The sequence below is a fragment of the Cnephaeus nilssonii genome (genome assembly GCF_951640355.1).
Source record: "Cnephaeus nilssonii genome assembly, chromosome: 14".
Lineage (NCBI taxonomy): Eukaryota > Metazoa > Chordata > Mammalia > Chiroptera > Vespertilionidae > Cnephaeus > Cnephaeus nilssonii.
In genome coordinates, this window is record NC_137085.1 from 56419535 (window position 1) to 56440599 (window position 21065).

At 50.4% G+C, this 21065-nt stretch overlaps 1 long non-coding RNA gene across 2 annotated transcripts in view; it reads left to right on the forward strand.

Annotated features, from left to right (window-relative positions):
• The window catches only part of LOC307110809, a 41756-nt gene extending 20961 nt beyond the window's left edge, over positions 1-20795 (forward strand). Inside the window, exons 1-3 of one of the 2 annotated variants that reach the window (XR_013814501.1) lie at positions 15682-15732; positions 17144-17289; positions 19571-20795. This is a non-coding gene — a long non-coding RNA (uncharacterized lncRNA). Of the gene's footprint in view, positions 1-15681; positions 15733-17143; positions 17290-19570 lie in introns of those variants that run through there. The other variant, XR_013814500.1, reaches the window with a different exon arrangement.
• The last annotated feature ends 270 nt before the right edge of the window (positions 20796-21065 follow it).

A 21065-nucleotide genomic window follows, 5' to 3' on the forward strand; every position in this document is an offset into this window, starting at 1 on the left:
CTCTCTTTCCCTCTTCCTTCCTCTCTGCAATCAATAAGAATATATTTAAAATAATAGAATAGAATAAGGAAATGATCTTATGAAAAATCAGAATGATGGTTACCTCTTGGGAGAAGGAGGTGATGGGGAGGGGACTGCCGAGGTCCTGGCAGTGCTGTATTTCTTGACCTGGGTCTTGCCTACCTTCGTGTTTGCTTTGTGACTATTTCTTGAACTATACCTTTCATGTATCTACTCTGAAATGTATGTCCATCATTTAAAAATGTTCGTTACTAATTCTAACCCTGAGTTGGAGTTTGCAGCCTCATTTCAGAGTGAGGTTGGGGGCCAGGGCACTGCCTGCCCAGGCCAGGCCACAGGTTTCCCACTTCCCGAAGCTCCTTTCACACAACTGTGAAGACCTTTGGCATCCATCTGGCCCTGGGCCTCACATTTGCCAAGAAGCGTCTTGGCTTTTATACTAGCAGTCTTCAAATGTTTTTCCTTTCCGTTTACTTTTGTCTCAGACGCTAATACTCTCTGCCAAATTCCCTCAAGGTCAAATCCATGTTATTATGGGTTCCATTGTTGAGAAGCCTTTCTTATGTGCAAATTCCGTTTTTCCTAATTTCAAAATACAATTATAAATAATTCAATCACCTTGAGTTGGGCGGTGGATATGTGTACTGGCTACTTCCCCTTTATCCCTCTGCTCCTCAGTGTTTGTTCTCTGCTTAGTATTTCTACCTCCTGGTTCTCTATGAGTGGCTGAATGTTGTCATTAACTGGGCAGGACTAAATTGAAAGGAAAAAAACAACAACATATATTCATGGAGATGATTTTAGGACTCGAGGAAAGTCCTAAAGTCCTACACTTTAGTGTAGGAGGAAACCAACTTCACTCAGCCTATCAGCTGTGTGTTCATAGCCAGCGTCCCAAACTCTCTGAGTCTTCTTTTCTTTCATTAATAAAAGAAAAGATACCTATGAGAGTCCTTGGGAGAATTAGATATGTAGAAGGTTAAACAGGAAAACCGTGCCACGGCATGACTTATCGTACACATGCCATAAATTTTAGTTTTCTTTCTCTCTCCGGTCTCCCCCCACTCCTTACTTTCTTCTTTTCTTCCTTTATCAGCTTACTCACAATTTTTTTCTGTCTACCCTCACCCACCATGTTAATCCAGCAATTGCATAATGAGAGAAAAGGGTGGTAAGCAGGTGGGGAACAGGGAAAAGTTAAAGGTAGGAAGAAGATTCTGCTCATGAGCCCGGGGAAGAGCACCACACCACAAGAGCCAATTCCCCTTTATCCGTATTTTCCCTTGAACTCACAGGCCTGTTTCACACCTAGAAATCCAAGAACCATACCAAGGCTGCTGTCAGAATCTTTAGAGAGCCTAAGAGAATTGCATCGTGATTATAGGGATAAAAATTGCTTCTGTGTAAATCACTTACAACCCTGTGTGGCATACTGTCAGCACTCAGTAAGTGCTGCATATTGTGAGTGTTGTTGTTCATGATGATTATTATTATTGCTCAGGACAACATCCCAGGACATGCAACAGAAGTTGTAAGGCCAGGAGCGGCCTTGGTTGCCAAATGCATACCCAAGTTACAAGCCATAGCTGTGGAGGTTGTTGTTTAGCTTTCTCAGTCGCCCCCGTCATTTCCCTGAACGCTTCATTCTGCCTTTTCCAGAACAAACAACATTATAATCACTTCTTGTTCACATCTCTGATATCCCCATGGCTCTTGCTGCTCTCACTGGTAGTAGCAACACCTCTGAATTTACTACCATCTGCAAATATCATTAGCTATTGTTTATTCCCTCTCCCACACTATTAATGAAGATGTTAATTAAGGCCAGAACTAACACTGACCCCAGCAGCAATCCACTAGACATTTATCCAACTGGATAAACTTCTGTTAGTCATTACCCACTGCTCATAGACATCACCACCACTCCACTCTCTTCATCTGCTAATTTGTGAGAGACTGAGGGAATTAGGGGAGCCCAGTATTTAAAAGTTAATGCTCTGATACTTGGGGTTTTGGAAAGGGATTTGGTGGAACATCAGAAGGGCTGTTGTCCATTGTATGTATAAGTGAAATGAGCCAGCCGCCAAAAGAATTTGGTAATTGCCTGGCAAAGCTTATTGGCTTCTGAGAATTTAGCAATACGCGATAAGGCGGGAGTACACCAACACAGATTACAGTTTTCTTTAAAAAAAATACATTTTTATTGATTTTAGAGAGGAAGGGAGAGGGAAATCATCAATTAGCTGCCTCCTGCACGATCTGGGATCGAGCCCGCATCCCGGGCATGTGCCCTGACCAGGAATCAAACCGTGACCTCCTGGTTCATAGGTCGATACTCAACCACTGAGCCACCGCAGCCAGGCAAATTATAGTTTTCTTTTCAGCCACTTCTTCTTATAGATGAGCAGACTGAGGTCCATAAAGGTAAAGAGACCTGTCCGAGGTCACTGCCCTCGTTCATGGTGGGACCTGGCCTGGAACTTAGGGCTCTAACTTGCAGTCTTGTGCTCTTTGCAGAAGCAACGCTGAGCATGCCACACAGAGGCTCTGTCCAGAAACCTGCACATTAGCATTGGCCACGGCATCCTAATCACACGGAGGAGCTCAGTGCCCACCAAGTTCATCCCTTGGTTTCCAGTAAACCATCTCCTGCAGTAGGAGTTCTTTACATACTAGTACTTATTAAAGGAATGAGCATTATTCACCACAATGTGCTGTTCTCTCAACCTATAAATTAGTGGTTCTCAGCCCTGGCTAAACATTAGAATCACCCAAGGGAGCTTTTAAAAAATACCGATGCCCACACCACACCCCTGGAGATTTGAATTTAATTGGATTGAGGAGAGTCTCAGGCCCTGGTAATTTTTAAAAGCTCCCCAGGTGATTCTAACGTGCAGCCAGGGTGGAGAGCCACCTCAGAGGACAGTGTCTAAATTGGGAGGTTTCTTGTTCTATAGAATGGTGTCAGTACGAACCGCTGTAACCTAGCAATTAGACACAAACCTTCCTTTTAAACAGGAAACGGACTGCTCTTCAAATATTTTCCTCGTGAAGAGTGCAGATTGCTATGCCAACTCAAAATGATGTAGCGTGGAATCTGTTAATCCGGTGGTACTATTTACACCTGGCAATTTTTCCAGACTTGAACTGCGTAGGCAGCAGTGCCAACTTAAAGCTCTCAGGTGGTCCCGAAGTAAGTGACTGGTTTGGTATAAAAGTTGGCCCACTGGGGCAACGTCAAGCAAAGCACAGAGGACTTAACCGTGTTCGAGGGGTTGGCTTATCCAGGCATTAATACCCATTGTACCCCCTGCAGTAACAAATGCCTTCCTGCCACGACTGTGGCAATGAAGCCTCAATAGATGAAAAATGTAGGTCAAAGACAAACTAAGGAAACAGAATCTCAGGCTTCTTCCTGGACAAGTGCCCACGAAGAATAAAAGACAAGGCTTTGGAAGGCTTCAGAGGCTGCTAGGCTTCTGACATGACACCGTGGTCTTTTCATTTTAGGGAAATGTCCCTAAATGACTAAGAGCCCAGCCACACTCATGCCTGTCAGAACTGGGGGCCTGAGAATGCTCATGTTTGGTGGTGCAGGTTGTTCACTGCCCAAGGACGCCTGGTGCATGGAGACTGGAATCTGCAGTGGGAAAAGGTGCTCCCAGGAAGGACAGATGGCTCTCTCTGTCGTTCCCAGAAAGGTGCCACATGGAAATTGGGGTGCTGGAAGAGGGAGAAAAACACAACAGGTTTCCACATCCTCATCACAAGTAGCAGAGGCCTCGTGATGAAAACAGGGCAGAAGAGAGAAGAGCAAGGAGATGACCCGTAGTGTTGAGGAGGGGCCACAGAGACTGCCCCCCCCCCCCCGCCAAATGTACTCCAATGTTAGCAGCTCCCCTCGGTTGTTAAGGCTGGGGTAAAACAGGAAAGTGGTCAGGAAGCCCAGGAAATGTGGAAATGCAATATCTGCAGAACAGACAATGAGACCTATGGAAAAAGGAAGTCGAAGGTGGGAACCTTTTTTCACGTGTTCATTCTCCCACCGAAAGACATTGGGGCCCCAGCCATGGCTTGCAGGCTTGCATGCTGCTGCTACAACCTGATTCTGGGCAAGAGAAAGTGAGAGGAGGAGTCACGGCCACGGTCATGGCGGAGGGTCCTGACAGGCACTTCTGCCAGTGAATGCTTCCAGATGCACTGAAGTGCCGTCCCAAAACACGGCTCCAGAAATATAGCTCAGCTAGAGAGGGACTCCTCTGGAGGGAAAAAGTATCAGTCATTTTGACAAGGTCAAAATACCAAGAAAACAGCATTCCCAATTGGGAAGTTACGGGTCAGGGCCACAGTTCATTAGAACATATTCTTTTCTGTTTCTCCTTTCCTCGGCTTTTTGGCCATGGCATGATTTTTAATATGTCTCCCAAAACAGAGGCTCTCTGGACACATGCTCTCAAATAAAAACATGTAAATAGTTGGGTTTTGGATAAGGCTTCTCTCCCAGTGACTGTTGAAATAAAAGAATTTAGGGGAGTGAAATAATGGAGCCAAATGATCCCATCCAAGAACAAATTCTCCCAGGTGTATCTGGGCATAGAATTAGCAGGCTATGTAGGGCAAGCATGTCAAACTCAAAGGCTAACACGGGCCAAATGAACGAAGCATGCGGCCCACGGGCCACGAGTTTGACATGCTTGATGTAGGGTATGGTCTGTAAAGCTCCAATATGGGGTCTCAGAGAGCAGTAAAATTTCCCTTAGGATCTGAAAATTGGGGAGATTTGATTGATTTTCCCTTTGTTTGCACCTTGGAAAGCTCGGGGAGGAGGCCAATGGACTGAGAAGGAAGGAAGGTAGAAAGGAAGAAAGGGAGAGAGGGTGGGGAAGAGGGGGAACAAGCATTCTTGAGCAGAGGCTGCTTGCCAGACATTGCTCTTGGCTTTTTCATACATGCAATGCCACTTAATCTTCAGAACACCACTGTGAGCTGGGCCTGGTGGCCAGGATTGTAATCAAATCAGGTTTCTCTGACTTCAAAACTCCCCTCTTTTCCTCTTAACAAGTTGTCTCCACCAACTAAATACACATGCATGCACCTGTATATATATATATATATATATATATATATATATATATATATATGCATGTGCCTATGTATGTTTTATAACACGAGTGTTTCTTAATACTGCCCTCATCACCAAGCAACCAAAACAATGAGGGTAAATTTCCTATTTCTGTTTTTTCTACTCTTCTCAGGCTAAATGGTTTCCCTTTCTGCAAAGTTGTTGCTAATGTTGTTTTCATCTGCCTTTGCCTGTATATTATTGAAGAAAGGAGGAAATAGGAAGGCGGGAGTTTGAGAGAGATCATTTGTCCTAGTTTTTTTTGCTTACTGGGCATGGTTTGGTTGTTGTTGTTGTGTTGTTGTTTTTTTGGGGGGTGTCATGTGCCAACCCCCATACCACCGGACTGTGGATTCTCAGATCAGCTTTAGATACACAGGTCAGGCCTGCATGACCCACACTGTTCTGGTAGCTGAAATTGCTCCCTTTAAAACTATCCTTGGAGGTGCTTCTTTTCAAGCAGCCAATGCCCCCCCCCCCGCCCCTCTGTGTGTGTGTGTGTGTGTGTGTGTGTGTGTGTGTGTGTGTGTGTTGTTGTTGTTGTTGTTGTTGTTGGTTTTTTCCTGAGAGCACTTGGAAAGGGGCTGGGGTGGAGTGCCTGTGACGAGGCTCAGCCTCCCTTCCCATTGCCACCTGCTGTCCAGGGCAGGGGAGTCCTGGCCAGGTTTTCCCAGGGTCCCCCTGGAGCAGGCACAGATGTGTCAGGAGGAGATGCTTTCACCAAAGGGACTATTGGGGGGGGAGTGTGAAAGGGATGGGGCTGTTGGCAGGGCCACTGTTCCATGCTTCAGTCTCTGCTGTGTGTCTGCAGTCTCCATTTATTGATTCTTTCCTCACTCCACTCTCTACTTTCCGTGGGTTTATTTCCACTTTATAAAGACAAGCAATCCCCGAGTTTACAGTATTTTATTAAAGTTTTGTGGAGAGGAGAAGGGAGGAAGGAAAAGGCTGGATTTTGGGCCAGGGGGTGGGGTGATGACTGGCTGCTGGGGAGAGAGGAGGAGAGAGGGAGTGAGAGAAAGGGAAGGCAGACATGCGTGAGAGTCCCAAGCAGCAGCCAAGAAGCAGAGAAAGGGGACAAGGTAGGGGGGAGGGGGAGTGTGCCAGCCTCACAGAAAAGAGCAAAGACCTGAACATGAGCATGGTTAAGAACTGAAGTGCAAATGGACTTGGGATGCTGCTGGCCAAGAGTGCTGCAAACAAAATATACAACAGGCCACCGTGACAACTCAGAGAAACAGAAGTAGTGAGGAGGCAGTTAAGAGATGCCACAGAAATGGCCCAGCAAATAACGAAATAAATGCCCGAGTATGCTAATATACTGAGGAGAGGGGAGAGAGAGAGAGAGAGAGAGAGAGAGAGAGAGAGAGAGAGAGAGAGAGAGAGAGAGAGAGAGAGAGAGGAGAGAGAGAGAATAATAATGAAGGTCTGAGACAGAGAGCAACATCAAGTGAAAGCAAAACAGAGAAGACAGGGACAAAACACACACACATAGCCAGACCCCAAGAGAGAGACCCAGAGAAAAGGACAGAAAGGACTGAGAGACGGGCGGGGGGGGGGGGGGGGGGGGCCCGCTGGGGGGTGGAGTGGGGGGAGAGAGAAAGTCTCCAGCCAAATGCGGGAGACTTGGCAGGTGGACAGCAGCAGCCGGCCAGGCAGTCACTGCACTTGCTGTGTCTAGTCTATTGTTGTCTGGGAGGGGAGGGGTAGGGGGAGTTGTTTGTTTGTTTTGTTGTTGGGCCTCTTTGTCTCTTTTGTTGCAAGCAGTTAGTTTGCTTCTTTCCCAGACACTGGGCTGATGGAAGGGCTTTATGGATTTTTCTTAAAGGGACAGGATTAGCTAGTATACCAGTATTAATGATTTCTCAGTCCTAACCAGTTCCCACCCAAATGTCTGTTTTATTTTTATTTTTTAAGGATCATATTAAACACAGAGAGTCAGTATTTATGCTGTTTTGTGCCTGATTAACAAGAATAAACCGGTCAATTTCACCTTCCCCACTAAATCTCCCACAGGGTTGCCAAACCGGGCAGGGGAAGGAAGACCAAAAAAAAAAAAAAAGAGGAAAACCTACAAATAAAATCAAATGGAGACTATATATAAGTAACCTCAAACACATGGGTAAATATTCTACATTTTAAATTTTTTAAAAAAATTCTATTTTTTACCTAGGCATCAAGACCAGAAATATAAACTTGGAGCTTTAAATTACCAGCAGAAGAGGGGCTCTGAAGAGGGGTGGTGGGACACCCCCCCACACACACACACTGCCAAGGCCTCCCCCCACCCCCCAGCCTGAATCCCAGGTTGGGTTTCCTCCCGTGTCCTCTCCAGGCTCCATCCCAGAAGACACAATGCTCAGCTCTGGGAGCCTGTCTGGGGTCACCGCCCCGGGATTCGGCCTTCCTGAAGGAACCTACCATTGACACACTCAGGCAGCCCAGGTGCCGGTGCTGGGGGCACTGAGTCACTAAACTGAACAGAGAGCCGCTTTCCATTGACTTGAGGAGAGGCAGGGGCAGGAGGGGTGTCCTGCAAGCCTTTGACTTTTTCATTTCCAGAGACGCCCAGCTTCCTGTCCTCACAGTAATTTAAATAGGTTTGGGTCTAAGGCAGGACAGCTTGGGGAAGAAATGAAATTGAAAAGCACTCCCAAATGCATCCACCTTTGATTTTCAGTCCTCTCTAGACCTCTTCCCGTAAGAAAGTCCAGCTCTTTTTCTTAACCCTGACTTTCCCTTCTCTCTTGCTCTATCATCTCCCAGTGAAATCTAGGTTAAAATATATGACTACAGACCCAGGGCTCTGGGCTATAGAGAGTATGGGTGGGTGGCGATGGCCAAGGCAAGCGGGGGCTCCTTTATGAAAGGGATCCTTTATAGTCTAAGCAAACACAGATCAGAGTGGACGCTTCTGCCCCTTGAAGTGTGGCTGCCACAGTTGGAGGGTACCAGCTGGCTGGGGGGAAGGGGGGTGTTAGGGGGCTTTTCCCCTGCCCCACCCTCGAGGAGTTTGGGAGTTAAAAAAGAAGGCAGGCAATTCTGCCAAAGGCTTAGGCCTGGCGGTGGTAAGGTAAGGAGTTAAGAAGCAAACTGCTTAGACCCTCATCATCCACAACTGGATCCACAGCCTGCCGCACTCCGTGTTCAAAGCCACCCTAAGGGTCCCGCGGATGGGCGTGGCTGCGTTCTTTTGTTTCTGCCAGGGTGCCCTTCGAAGGGGACCCGAAAACCTCCCTCCTTTTCGGGTCACCCTCTGTTGAGCTATCTCCAACACGGCCTTGGGGGCAACGTGGGTTAAAGCGTGCAGGGACCAGCCGAGGGTGGAGAAGTGGGTGTTGAGGAGTTATGACCGTGGTTCTGGGCAGGCCCAGTCGCCAGGAGGCCTGTGCACAGGATTGGCTCCAAGGAGCGCGGCGGGAGCCTGCGGGTTGCGTGCGTGCCTGCGGGGCAGGGGTTGCATAGGGCTGCACGCATTGATGCAGAGCGGTGGAAAGAGAGAATGCCACGCGGTGGGGACTGGGCATCCGCGGCTCCCAGGGGGGAGGCATTTGAGGCCACCTTTGCTTGGGCAGGTTGCGTCTGCAGTCGCACGAAGTAACTGATATCCTCCTAATTTTGAGCGGAGGAAAAAGTTGATTCCGATTTCAGGACCGTGGCGCAACACCTGAGCCCTTGCGGCGTCCGAAGGGGCCACATCCGGCGCGTTGAAAGATCAAGGTAACAGGTTGGCCATGGCCCTGGCGGGGTCAAGTCCGATTCCAGTCCGACTTCAATCCAAGGAGAGTGAGAAGCGCCCGGGGCGCCAGGCCGGGGAGTACCTGCCTTGTTGCGTCACCCGCCGTCCGCGGTGGCGGAGGGAGGTGGATTCCGTTTATCTCCTCCGCACGCTGCCCAGCGGCGCCCTGGGCGAGTCCCTTTCCCAGGGACGTTCCGTGGACTGGTTGGTTTGCGAGTTGAAGCCCCCGGGTATAGTATGGCTGTCCATAAACATCTGAAACCCCGCTAATCCTAGACAAAATAAAAACACGATAGGCCACAAACGAACGGACTTGGGGCACTCCCGTGGTAGCCTCCTGGCCCGGCACATGGAGCTGCGCCACCCGGAGTTAGGGAACCTTTCCCCCTCCAATTCCCTGGGTCTTAGAACAAGGTCTCCTCCCTACCGACTATTCCTGTCTCGCAAACATAAAAACAACCCCCCAAATCCCGTTGAGAAGGGGCCCGGAGGCACAGAAGGCTTGCCTTAAGGCCGCCGAGCTCCTCACACCAGGGCCCCCTCACACCAGGGCATAGGGTCGCCCTGGGAGACGAAACCCAGCGGGAGAGCGCGCAGGGGGAGCCCCAGGCCCCCACTCGGGAGACAACCCGCCCGGCACTGTGGGCGCGTCTCCCAAACCACACGCGGGAGCACTGGAAGGCAGGCAGACGCTCCAGGCTCCAGCAAAGTGAAATCTTAAAAAAAAAAAATTAATTTGAATCAAACCAAACTCCACGCCTGCAGGTCCCCACTGAAGTGAGGTGGGGGCGGAGGGGCGGAAAGGCGGAGACGGCGCAGTAAGTGGGGGTGATAAGCTAGCTCTCCCTGCAGAATCGGTGCGTTCGGGGGCTCCACCACCGCCTGCTCCCACCCCAAAGGTTTGCACTCACAGCGGAGAGGGAGGAGGAGGGACAGGAGGCGATAGGTGCAGGGAAAAGGGGGCTCTTTTTCTCCTCCTGCCAGTGCCAGTCGAGGCAAACTCGGGGTGGCAGAGAAAACTTTGGGCGAAAAGTTTGTAGCGAGGTTAGTGAGGGAGGCTGAAGGCAAGCAAGCAGTTCTATGGTGGGGGTGGTGCGGGGGGGGGGGGGGGGGGAGCAGCGGGCTGGGTGCTATTGGGAAGCCAGGGCCAGAGGTGGTTCAAGATCCAAGCACCAGGGGTCAGGTTCACCAAAGGCCCCAGCCGCTTCCTTGGCCGGAGGCTGTGGGGAGCCTGAGGACCTTCTTTAGCGGAAAGGCAAAGCAGAGCCGGAGTTCGGGGTTTGTGCAGATGTCGGAAGCAAGAGCCAGCACTCGCTCAGCGCAGCGGTGGGAAAGGCTCATCTGCCAAGACAGGATTAGAGCTGCCTGCTCAGGGGCCTCGTCCCCACCTTCCCCCACCCAGAGCGGGCCGGGTGCGCCTGGGATCTTTGGAGCAGGGCACGCAGTTTCGTGTTGCGCGCGCGCGGGGTCTCCAGGCACGCACCACGTGCACCCACAGCCTCTGGCGGGGACCTTGGGAGTGCGCCCCGGGACGGGAGGGGGCCACAAAGCCAAGGCCAGCCTTCTGCCACGTCCCCGCCTGCGCATCCTTGCCGGGAGGAAGGACAAAGTGGCCCAACCCAACTTCCCCCTGCCCCCTGGGAAGGCAGCCTGGTTCGCCCGCCGGAGCGCGAGGCCGCAGACCCCGTTCCCCGCCGGGCTTGGCATTCTGCTTTTCCTCAGTGCGCACCAGGGAAAGGCAGAATTCAATCATGCCATCCCAACGCAGCCTCGTCCTCGTTTTCTCTGGAGCCGAGGGCAATCCGAAGGGGGGATTTCCCAATTCCCAGATAAATGCCTATCGTTCTAAACCGAGCTGGGTTCCGTAGTTAACTGCTGCGGGGTGGGGATAAAAAGAATCCAAATCGGATGTGAGTTTACCGCCCGAAGTGGCTTATTTAGGCTCAGTGCTCGCCATCCCTACGAGCTCGGCCGCCGCTATTTCGGGAGAAGTTGGAGAGCGGAGAGAAAACAAGGTTATTTAAAGTGACTCCCGGAACCCAACATTCCTTCCGCGGCTCGCTAAGTGTCTGCCCGTGGGCTCCCGCTTCGCAGCGCGGCAGCCCGGCCTTTGATGGTTAAACCGGGCCAGCTCCCGCGTGAAACTACCTGTTGTGAGATCACCCGGCCCAGGCTCTCGGCCTGCCTTTCTCCGCGCGCAATCCGGGCACCAGGGGGACAAGGACAGAGCCTCAGCCAGCCATCTGCGCCTGGCACTGCCCAGGGAGCGGCGTCCGCGCCTCTGCCTGCTCTTCGCGAACGGGAAATGGGGGCCCGGCCGCAGGGATGGGCTCAGAGACCGCGCGGGTCTCTCAATCCGAAAGCCCGCGAAGCCGTGCGGTTAGGCGGGCGTCTCGGTGCAAGTCTGATTTAACAAAACAAAAAGCCTCCTGGCGGCGTCCTGGGTGACCACCCCCCCAACCCTGCAGCCCCACCGCGGGCGCTTCCCCCAGCTCCGAAATCCACTGTCCCGCTTCTTGAAATTCGGAAGCTTGGACGTGCGGCAACCCGGAGGCGGATGCAAGGAGTTGCCGCAGGGAAATCACTCTGATCTTACGAGAAAACCGAATCTATTTTTAAACAACCTCACTGGGGGAGGGAGTGCAGCTCGCAAAGGCAATTTGTACCGTTTTTTGTAGACTGGGGGGGGGGGGGGGAATGTTCGGAGGCCCCGGGGGCGGGGAGCTGGTTGCTCACGGGAACCTGTGGGAAGGACAGTTCGTTTGGGTCCTGGAAGTCTGTCTGGTTTGGGAAGCGCATGGCCAGGGTTTGGCGCGCTCGCGAGGCACCCTCTCCAACAGAGCCGCCCCGACTTGAAATTTGGGGGGGGCGGGGGGGGGAATGGAGTCACGGGCTGGGCTAAAATGGGTGATTTCCCCCCAGACGCGCGGCGGAAGGAAGTCCACCTTGTGTCTCCGATGCGGGTTTCTGCTTTTTTGATAGAGAACCCCACTCGGTTTTGGGGAGCAGTGGAACTTGGGATTAGCCCGACTGAGGGGCCCCGCTGGGGTCGGAGGGGGACGGGAAAACTTTCTCTGGGGCTGGGGATACAGCGACGCTGTATTTCTCGGGGCGTGCGCGCACGTCCCGCAAGGTCACCAAGCGCCCCGCTGACAGAACGAAATGGGGACAGATGTTAGGCCACCGCAGGGAAGGAGGGAGGTCAGCCTCGTCTTGTTTAGGAGGCTCCTTTGTACAGCGAAAACGGTCGGGCTACCTGGAAGGAGGAGAATTTATTCATGAGGGTTTACTGCACGGGAACGAGAGCGGAGACTTCCAACTAAAAGACGGCTGGGGCGCTTCCCACGCCGCAGTCCCCTTTTATGATCTCGGCAGTCCTCAAGTCCCCACCCCCCCTCCCGGTCCCAGGCCTCAGTGACATTTCTCTTCCCCGTCCCTCCTCCCTGCCCACTCCCCACTCATCGCAGCTCGGGGCTGCCGGGGCCTCGCGGCGGCTGGAAGAACTCCTGCAAACTGGCCCTTCCCCAGGCGCTCACGCACCCGCCGGCTTTCCGAGCGCCCTGCAGCCCTGGGGACCCGGGGTGGGGGTGGGGGTGGGGGTGGGGGGGCTCAGCCTCCGCGCCCCTGTGTTCAGTTTAGTCCCAGAGGCACGGACCCACGGATAAGAAACAATGCTGCTTATTAGAGATACAAACGGGCACGGGAAAGAGCCACGCGGAAAAGCGAGCACAGGGGCCTTTGAACAAGTGGCCAGGCGTGTAGAACTGGCTTCGAAGGTGACGTGTCAAGTACAGCGGAAGGCATGGCTCTAACAGCACAGAAGCCCCTGCGCGCTAGCTGTGTCCGAGGAGGATGGTGGGAGCTATTTCCATTTATTTGGTTTTGCCTCTGGCAAGCAGGTGGAGTTGTTACCTGCTGAAGCCACTCGACAAGCCACGGCCACCTCCTCTCCCTTAGCTCTCAAAGTCACACTAAGGGGGCGGTCATTCACCAGGGAGGGGTCTTCCACACACTTTGACACCTTTATTCAACTCCCCTCAGGAATTGAAAACACTACCTCCCCTTTAGGCAGTGACAACAGGAGCTTTTATTGGGGGAGGGGGGGATATCATTATAACAGGCATGGCCAGATAATTTAAGATACAAAAAATTTTTCTTTCTTTCTTTTTTTTTTAAATATAAGCTCAGATTCCTTCTGAGTGCTGGCTGGGAAAGTGGGGGCTGGGAATTCCTCCCAGGGTGCTGGATGCAACTGATTTCTGTCCTGCCTGATGGCCTTGGGAAGGGTCTCCCATCTGCTCTGAACACCCCCCTTACAGTGTCGGAAAACCTTCCTGCCTGCAAATATTGGCAGGAGGCTGCCGTGGCAGGCGGTGCTGCTTTAAATAGGAAGAGGACCCCAGGGGGAAAGAAAGTCCCCACCTTCCTACCCACCGCCGCCCACCCCAAAGGCCAAGTGCGGGCAAGGGCGACCACCAGGAACGTCCAGATTCCGGTTGAGTGGGGGTGGAAAATGAGTCAGCTGTGTGTTGTAGGAACAAATCTCTATTTGATTCTCAGGAGCTGAGGTGCCCCAGAACAGGTCTCCCCAATTCAGCTGCCAACGTTTTAGGGTCCAAGCATCTGCACCTCCTATGGTCTGATCATGCTGGGGGAGGGGGGGGGGAGGGGAGGGGACTCCTCTCACCAAGGTGAGGCCTATGCCCGACACAGCGCTCTCCACTGAGGGAGCTGGACTGGGGCTGTCTCTGGCATCTTTTGTCAGGAAAATGGTGCCAACTGTGCCCAAGGAACAGCCTACATTTTCTTTTTCTTCTCCCACCTAAGCTGATGGCCTTGCCCGTTGTTGCTCGTACATTGTTGTTTCCTCACTTAATTTCTGTATTATCTTCAGAACTTGCTCAGCTGACCACAGCCCTTTCTGCCCACCCCAGCTGGCAACTTCCCCCAGGAAGGGTTTCTGCCTCACAAAGTCAAGCTTGGGGGTCTCCTCTGCAAAGCCGGAGGCTGGATTTTAGAAGGTGCCTCCGGCGTTGGTGGTGAGCATTGCTCTGTCTTTCTCACCATTTTCCAAACCAATTGGCATGCATCTTCCCATTTTACAGATGTGGAAACTGTAGGGGCAAAAAAGGGACTTGGCTTATTCAGGGTCACACAGTGAGCTGAGAGCAGAGTCTGCATCAGACCCCACATTTCTTTTTCTTTTTTAATTTTATTTTAGAGAGAGAGGAAGGGATGGGGAGAGAGAAACATCCACAAGAGAGAGAGACATCAATCTGCTGCCTTCTGCATGCCCCCTACTGGGGATCAAACCTCACAGAGAGCCCACAACCCAGGACGCGTGCCCTAACCCAGAATATAACCAGTGCCAGCCTCTCAATGCATGGGACGATGCTCCCTCCACCAACTGAGCCAGACCCCCAATTCCTTGACGTGAAGCCCCTCTGCGCAGTGTTGAGGGTGGTATGAAAGCTAATAATAACATACTGCTCAGGAAGCATTGACTGTGCATCAGGCCATGTGCCAGACATCTTACACAAGTCATCATCACAGCAACTCGAAGGAGCATCATTAGTCCAAGTAAGAATAAAAAATAAAATTATGAAAGTAATATCTGTATAAATCAGAATACTTCAAATAATACCCAAGGGCATAAGATGAAAATAACGATCTCCAACTCCGCCGTCTCTCCCAGACCACGTGGATGTTTTTGGTTCGTTTAGTAGTTCTCCCCATAACTGATACACAGATGTGATGGATGCCTTATGAATGAGGAGAGGGAGGCTCACGATCAACACAACCAGCTGTGGCTACTGACTCCAGGCTCAGGGCTTCCATCATTCCACGTTAGCTAAGCCGAGTGGGGAGAACGAGGAGTGAGCGAGGCCACAGATAAAATGAAGGGTCAGGTCGGAGTTTACCTCACCCCTCCCTTTCCTCCCCACCTGCCCCTTCTGGGCTCCCGCTATTGCTACGGTTTTTCAGGACCTGAGCCCACAGGCCCCCTCCACGAAGATAACCTGGTGACCATTGGTGGTGACCGCATTCCTTTCAGGCTTCTGTGCCACATGGACACGCAGCTCTCCGCAGGCCGCTGTCACCCAAGTAATGTCACCCCAGTACTGCCACGCCCCCCCATGCTGCCCCCACCCTGGACTAGCTCTGGGACTGGGGTAAGCCTCTTAAGCATTAGTGTTCCCTGCCTATCCCTCAGCATTGTTGGGGAGCTCCAAGGAGAGACAGGGAAAGGACTGTGTATCCCTGAAATCTTTATGTAAATAGAGCAGCTGTGTTAGGGCCCCGTGGCCCTTGAATCCCAAACAGTGGATTTTCAGTGTTCTTTGCAAAAGGGTGTGTTTTGGGGGAGGGGGGAAGGTTGAGGGTTTGCATTTGTGTGTGTTGTGTCAATAGGACCAGGGCTAGAAGTGTGCCTTCAAGTGGAAGGGGATGTTCACTTATTTGTGAAAACCAGGAGCACTGCATCTTTGGGACCAGGGACTTTGGGAATATGGAGCGGATTTCTTTGGGCTGGAGAACATGCCACGTTCAGCAGGTGAAGGCAGAAGGAGGCCCTGTCCTGCTTGGGGTGCACAGTCCCAGGTGTGGCTGAAAAGATGCTTGAGCCTGTCTCTTTGGGTAAGTGTCCAGCACCCACGGCTGGCCTGAGACTGCTGCAGAGCCGGCAGAGGAGGGTGAGGATACGTGCCGGGCAGCATGCATTTCCTTGTTTATCCGGTGTTCCAGTGGAAAGGGAAGGCGTGTTAGGAGGCGGATGTGATCATTCTTCCAAGAAGTTTGCCCTGTCCTCGAGGCTCCTTCATTCTGAAAGAATCTTTAGAAAAACCCTGAGGTGAGGTGACTCCAAGGGAGAGCAAATAATGGGCGGGGGGCCATGATCTCCCAGGCTGTGGAGAGGAGGAGCAGGTGTAGAGGGCTGGTGTGTCTGAAAATCCGTCTAGACACATGAGCGACACCCTGTGAAACGCACAAATCTTGGATGGTACCGGGGTAGAATCCGAGCCTCAGGGAGGAAGAAGGAAACGGATTTTCAATGAATGAAGGGGGCTGTGTTCCAGAGAAAACCAGTGACAAGGAGGGAAGGTCAGATTTTCTTGGAGGCCCAGCCAGGCTGCAGAGCCTGCCTTCCATGCCAGCGTCAGGACAAAGGATGCTGCGCCCCCTGGTGTCCGCCTGGCAGTCGGCGCCAGCTCGCTGAGGGCCGGGAACCTTGGGCCGGCAGACACAGGGACCAGCTGTAAAAGTCCGAGCGGGTCAGATGCCCTTTCTTCTGTTTGCTAAGGGAGTGGAAGTCGAAATAGCCTTTGCTTTTTTCTCAATTCTGGAATCTGAATAGTGGCTCTGATGTAGAGAGAGGAGGGTTTTGTTCTTGCATGCACTTCAGGCAGACGGGACAATGCCTGTTTAGCCTGAAAGCAAAATCCTGCATTTTAGGTGGTACACGGGTGTGGGGCGAGTCATTGAACATTGTAGAACCTTCCTTTCCAGGTATTAAAACCAAAGGGGTGAGAGTAAGATGTTTGTAGCTCTTTTCCAAGCTCTCCTATTGAGATTTATTGGATAATGTGTTACACTACTTTCCCAGAGCCTTGCAAATTTGACCTTTTTTAAAATTTCTATGAAGGGGCAAATGTCATATATTTCAGCATCATGAGCTCCTGGTCCTGAGCAAAGGTTGTTGTTTTTTTTGTGTGTCCCCCTTCCTTTTAAAAATGCAAACTGTGCCTCCTTTTAGCACCATAGCCGGGAGTCCCCTCTACCTTTTGTGGGGCCTCCTACAAAAAGCAGCAGAGTGAGCAGGCCTTCCGATGCTGCTGTTTCCTTTCAAAATAAAGCACTCAAGTGTTGCGCTGGAAATTATGCTCCTAACGTGTTACATGTGGTAGGTGTGAATATCTGCTTCAATAGTTCCAGGCACAAGACCAAAACCTTCCCTGGAATTAGCAGAGTTTTCAGCTATAATCTAGCTCAGGTTTCCACAAATAGGTACACAGGCCAATTTGGGAGTATGCTCTGTCCAAGGGGCTGTGTGGTTGGGTTCCATTGACATTTCAGGCCGTTCCTGGTATGGTCAGGTGATTTGCAGTAGAAACAGCCCCAGGAAAAATGGTGGTGTCATTGAGAGTTCACGCTCCTTAACCCTGCATGGTTAGGCGCTGAAGATGAGGAGTCAATTGTATCTTGTGGCAATATATCCTTCCTTATCTCTGTGTAGTGGGTGCGTTTTGCTTTTTGTTTTTAAGAAACTGATCCCGTCCTGCAAAGGATCACTGGAGGAGCAACCTTAGTTCTGTGGATGTGGAGGGAGTATGCAGCCATTGCCCTGCAACAGACAGTGCCAGCATTTGATGTGCTGCGTGGGAGGAGCAGGTCCCTCTGCATGGGTGAGGTGAGCTGGGAGGAAAAACAGCAGCACAAACAAGAGGACCCATGGCAACTGTGGAGGATGGGGTTAGTGCAGTGACTGGGAGCGCTGTGCCTCCTCTGGAGGGGACCAGCTATGTTCTGGCTTGAATTGTGTTGTGTCCGTCTACCATTCCTAGGCTGAAGCCCTAACCCCTAGTACCCAGCATGTGACTGTATTTAGAGATAGAGATTTAGAGATGTTACTAAGTTAAAGGAGGTCATTAGGGTGAGCGCTAATCTACTGCGACTGGTGAAGTCCTTAGAAGAAGTGGCCGGACCCAGGTACAGAGGGAACACTAACTACACTAACACACAGTGAGGAGGGGCCTCCGTGAGGAGGCAAGCCAAGGAGGGAGGCCCCAGAACAAAGCAATCCTGCTGACACCTTGCTCTCAGCCTTCTAGCTGCCAGCGCTGTGAGAAAGTGAATTCTTGTCATTTAAGCTCCTCAGCCGGTGGTTCTTGGCTTCGGGAGCCCTAGCAAACGTATAGGAGTGGCAACGCACACCAGCCGGTGTTATGTTCCAGTTGGGGATGCAGACCTAGAGTCACCATTTTTCGTTTTTCGTTTTTATGAGCGGCTAAGAATCTCTGCTTCTCAAATGTGGGCAGCAGGGCTAGCTTCATGGGCATTGACCGGTGAAGTCACATAAGACCCCTACCTACAGTCAGCCCACTGTTATCCGCGGGTTCTGAATCCCTGGATTCAACCAACTGCGAATTGACATTGTTTGAAATCAATCTTACATTGTGGCTGCCATGTGCTATGTAGTTAAGGCTTAGGATGGTTGCGTCTGTACTGAACACATACAGACTTTTTGTGCTTGTCATTCATGATTCCCTAAACAATAGCATAACAACTATTGACATAACATTTACATTATTTTGGGAATTATAAGTAATCCAGAGGTGATTTAAAGTATATGGGAGGATGTACCATATGCTATGCCATTTTTATAAAAGGGGCTTGAGCATCCTTGGATTTGATATGGGGGGGAGGGCGGGGATTCTGGAACTAATCCTCCACGGATACTGAGAGACGACTGTACTAAGTTGCCTCCACATTTGGTTTATTGCTCTGCTGTTGCCATCTTGAAATTCTTAAAATTTTAAACAAGGGCCCTTCATTTTCTTGTTGCACTAGGCCCCACAAACTATGTCGCTGGTCCTTGTTGACAATTAATATAATTTTTAAATAATGTTCCGGTTAAGAGTTTGGCAGCCGAAACAAAATATGTCTGAGGCTGGATGTAGCATGGGACACTCATATAAACCTCTTGTCACTAACTGGATGAAGACCTCCCATTCCCTGAGAACCCATGGGGAGGAATGTATGGAGCCCAGAGGTACTGTGGAGGTGAGAGAAAAGATATTCCCCAGATGTGACTCCCTGAGACTCTGCCGGACCCAGTGTGGCCCTGACCAAGATTCTTTTCTCTCTCTGAGATGGGCCATGAGAACCTCAAAATAAGAATATGTTGAGGAGAGGCCCAGCGAGAGGAGCTAAGTGTTTGGTTTGGGGCAAAGGGCCGGGTTGGGCCCCCGCAAATGACTGATGCTGGAAGCTCTCCCAGACTCATCCATCCAGGCACCGAGCTGAGCTTTGGGAAACTGGATCTGACTATATTCCCCAGTCTGGCCATCAAGACCCTGTGGGCCAGTGCAGCCCCAGGTAACAGCAACACAGAGACAGAGCAAGCAACCGCAGTGAGAGGGGACTGCGAACAGGACTCTTTCTCCTTAAGCCGAGCCAGGCCCAGGATTCTTGAGGGGTTCTCCGTTCCACTGGGCTAGGAGGGCTGAGCTGCAAGAGTGAAGCCTGGCCGGCCTGCTTCCAGGCAGACTTGACCGTTACTTGTAAGTAAATGATATACTTTTTCATGGAACATGCCATGCCGGTTGATTCTAAAACTTTGGAAGAGGAAGTTGGGCCCCTGGTGAAAGGAAGGCCAGTGCTCGGTGGAACGGAGTCATGGGGATGTTATGAAGAGATCCTGTTTTTAAGGCCATGCATTGATTTATAGAACCTCACTGAAAATATTATAGCGGAATGTTTGGTCAGGAGGCCTGCTTTTTTAAGTTCTATTTCTGCCCAGTACTGGCTAGCTGGGGAGTGTAAATTTTAAAAGAAGTCATTTCTTATGCACATTTATGCAAACTCCCTCAGGGGAATGAGTGAAAGACTGTTTGAGACAGTCTGAATTTCTGGGAAGAAAGTTGCTATATAAATTAATATAGAGCTTTTTTTTCTTCCTTTTGTCACAGGTCTGCAGGACACATGGAAGAACTCTCCCATCATGCAAGGGAGAAAATGAAACTCTCTACTGGCCTCTATCAGGGAAGCTAACATTTTCCCCTCTCCCATGCAAGTTTTCCAAACCACAAGATTCTGATTTCCAGGTCAGAGAATAAGGCTTTACTTTTGTTATTCTTTATACTTGGCCTGGGAAGAGTCCCCGAGGGAGCATGCGAGGGACTGATTATTGTGAGCCTGTTTGAGGCGAGGCCAGGACTCAGGTACAGCCCCGGGTGTGCAATCACCTGCACAGTGATCTGTGGGCCTTAAGTCAGCTCCTCCGGTCTGCTGACAAACACCACCACCCTCCCCCACCCCGGGGCTGGTGAGCAGGACTTCTCCTCTGGGCTTAGCCAATCCCAGGATTCTTAAGGGATTGGGTTAGTGAGTCAATATTTAAGACGATTCAAATCTAAACTTGGCATTTCTGATTTAATTCCTAAGTGACAGTTGCCTTAAGCAAGAGGAAAATAAGAAACCTTGCTAAACATTTAAACTTAAAGACCACTGGTTTAAGAGAAATGAAAAGTATGTCCATGAGTGTTTACAGCAGCATTTAGATTCATAATACCTCAAAAGGGGAAACAATTCAAATGTTCACCAACTAATGAATGGATGAAGAAAATGTGGTATATCCATACAATGAAATACTACTTGGCAATAAAAAGGAATGAAATACTCATGCATGTGACAACATTGATGAACCTTAAAACACTATGCTAAGTGAAAGAAGCTAGTCACAAAGTAATACATAACATAGGATTCCATTCATATGAAATTCCTAGACTAGGCAAATCTATAGAGACAGAAAATAGACTAGTGGCTGCAGAGGGCTGGGAGGCAGAAGGCGGGCATTGGAAGGCGATTGTACAGTGATGAACATGTTCTAAAGTTAATTGTGGTGAAGGTTGAACTACTCCGTGAATGTACCAAAGCCATTGGATTTTGTACAATGGATGAATTGAATAGTGTGCAAATAATATTTCAATACAGCTGTTAAAAAATTTTTAAATGATACTTTTAAAAAGAGCATTGCTTTACGTCTCTTTTTCTGCAACTCACCACCTTGGGATCCATGTGCTCAGGCTTACAAACAGAGTTGATGAGCTAAGTAAAATGGGAATGTGGAAAATAGAGATTTTCCCCGTAGATGGAGAGAGCGACTTGCAGGTCGGTGCACAGCCACAATACTTGTACCTGTAACTGTTTGGAACTTTGCTGAAAAATTTTGCCTTAGGCTCAAGTCATTAAAATACGTTTAAACAACGATACATAAGTGGCTTTGTTGTTTCTGTCTTCCCATATTCCTTTCCGCTTCCTTAAGTAATAGCACCCCAATTTTCTCTTAAGAAACCACCCACCTTCTTTTCAGTTCATGTGGTTTGAATATTGTTGACCCTTTCTTTGCCTCAGGCTCTGTGACTCAGGCCTGGTCAATCAGCAAATTCTATTAAGTAGCGTGTT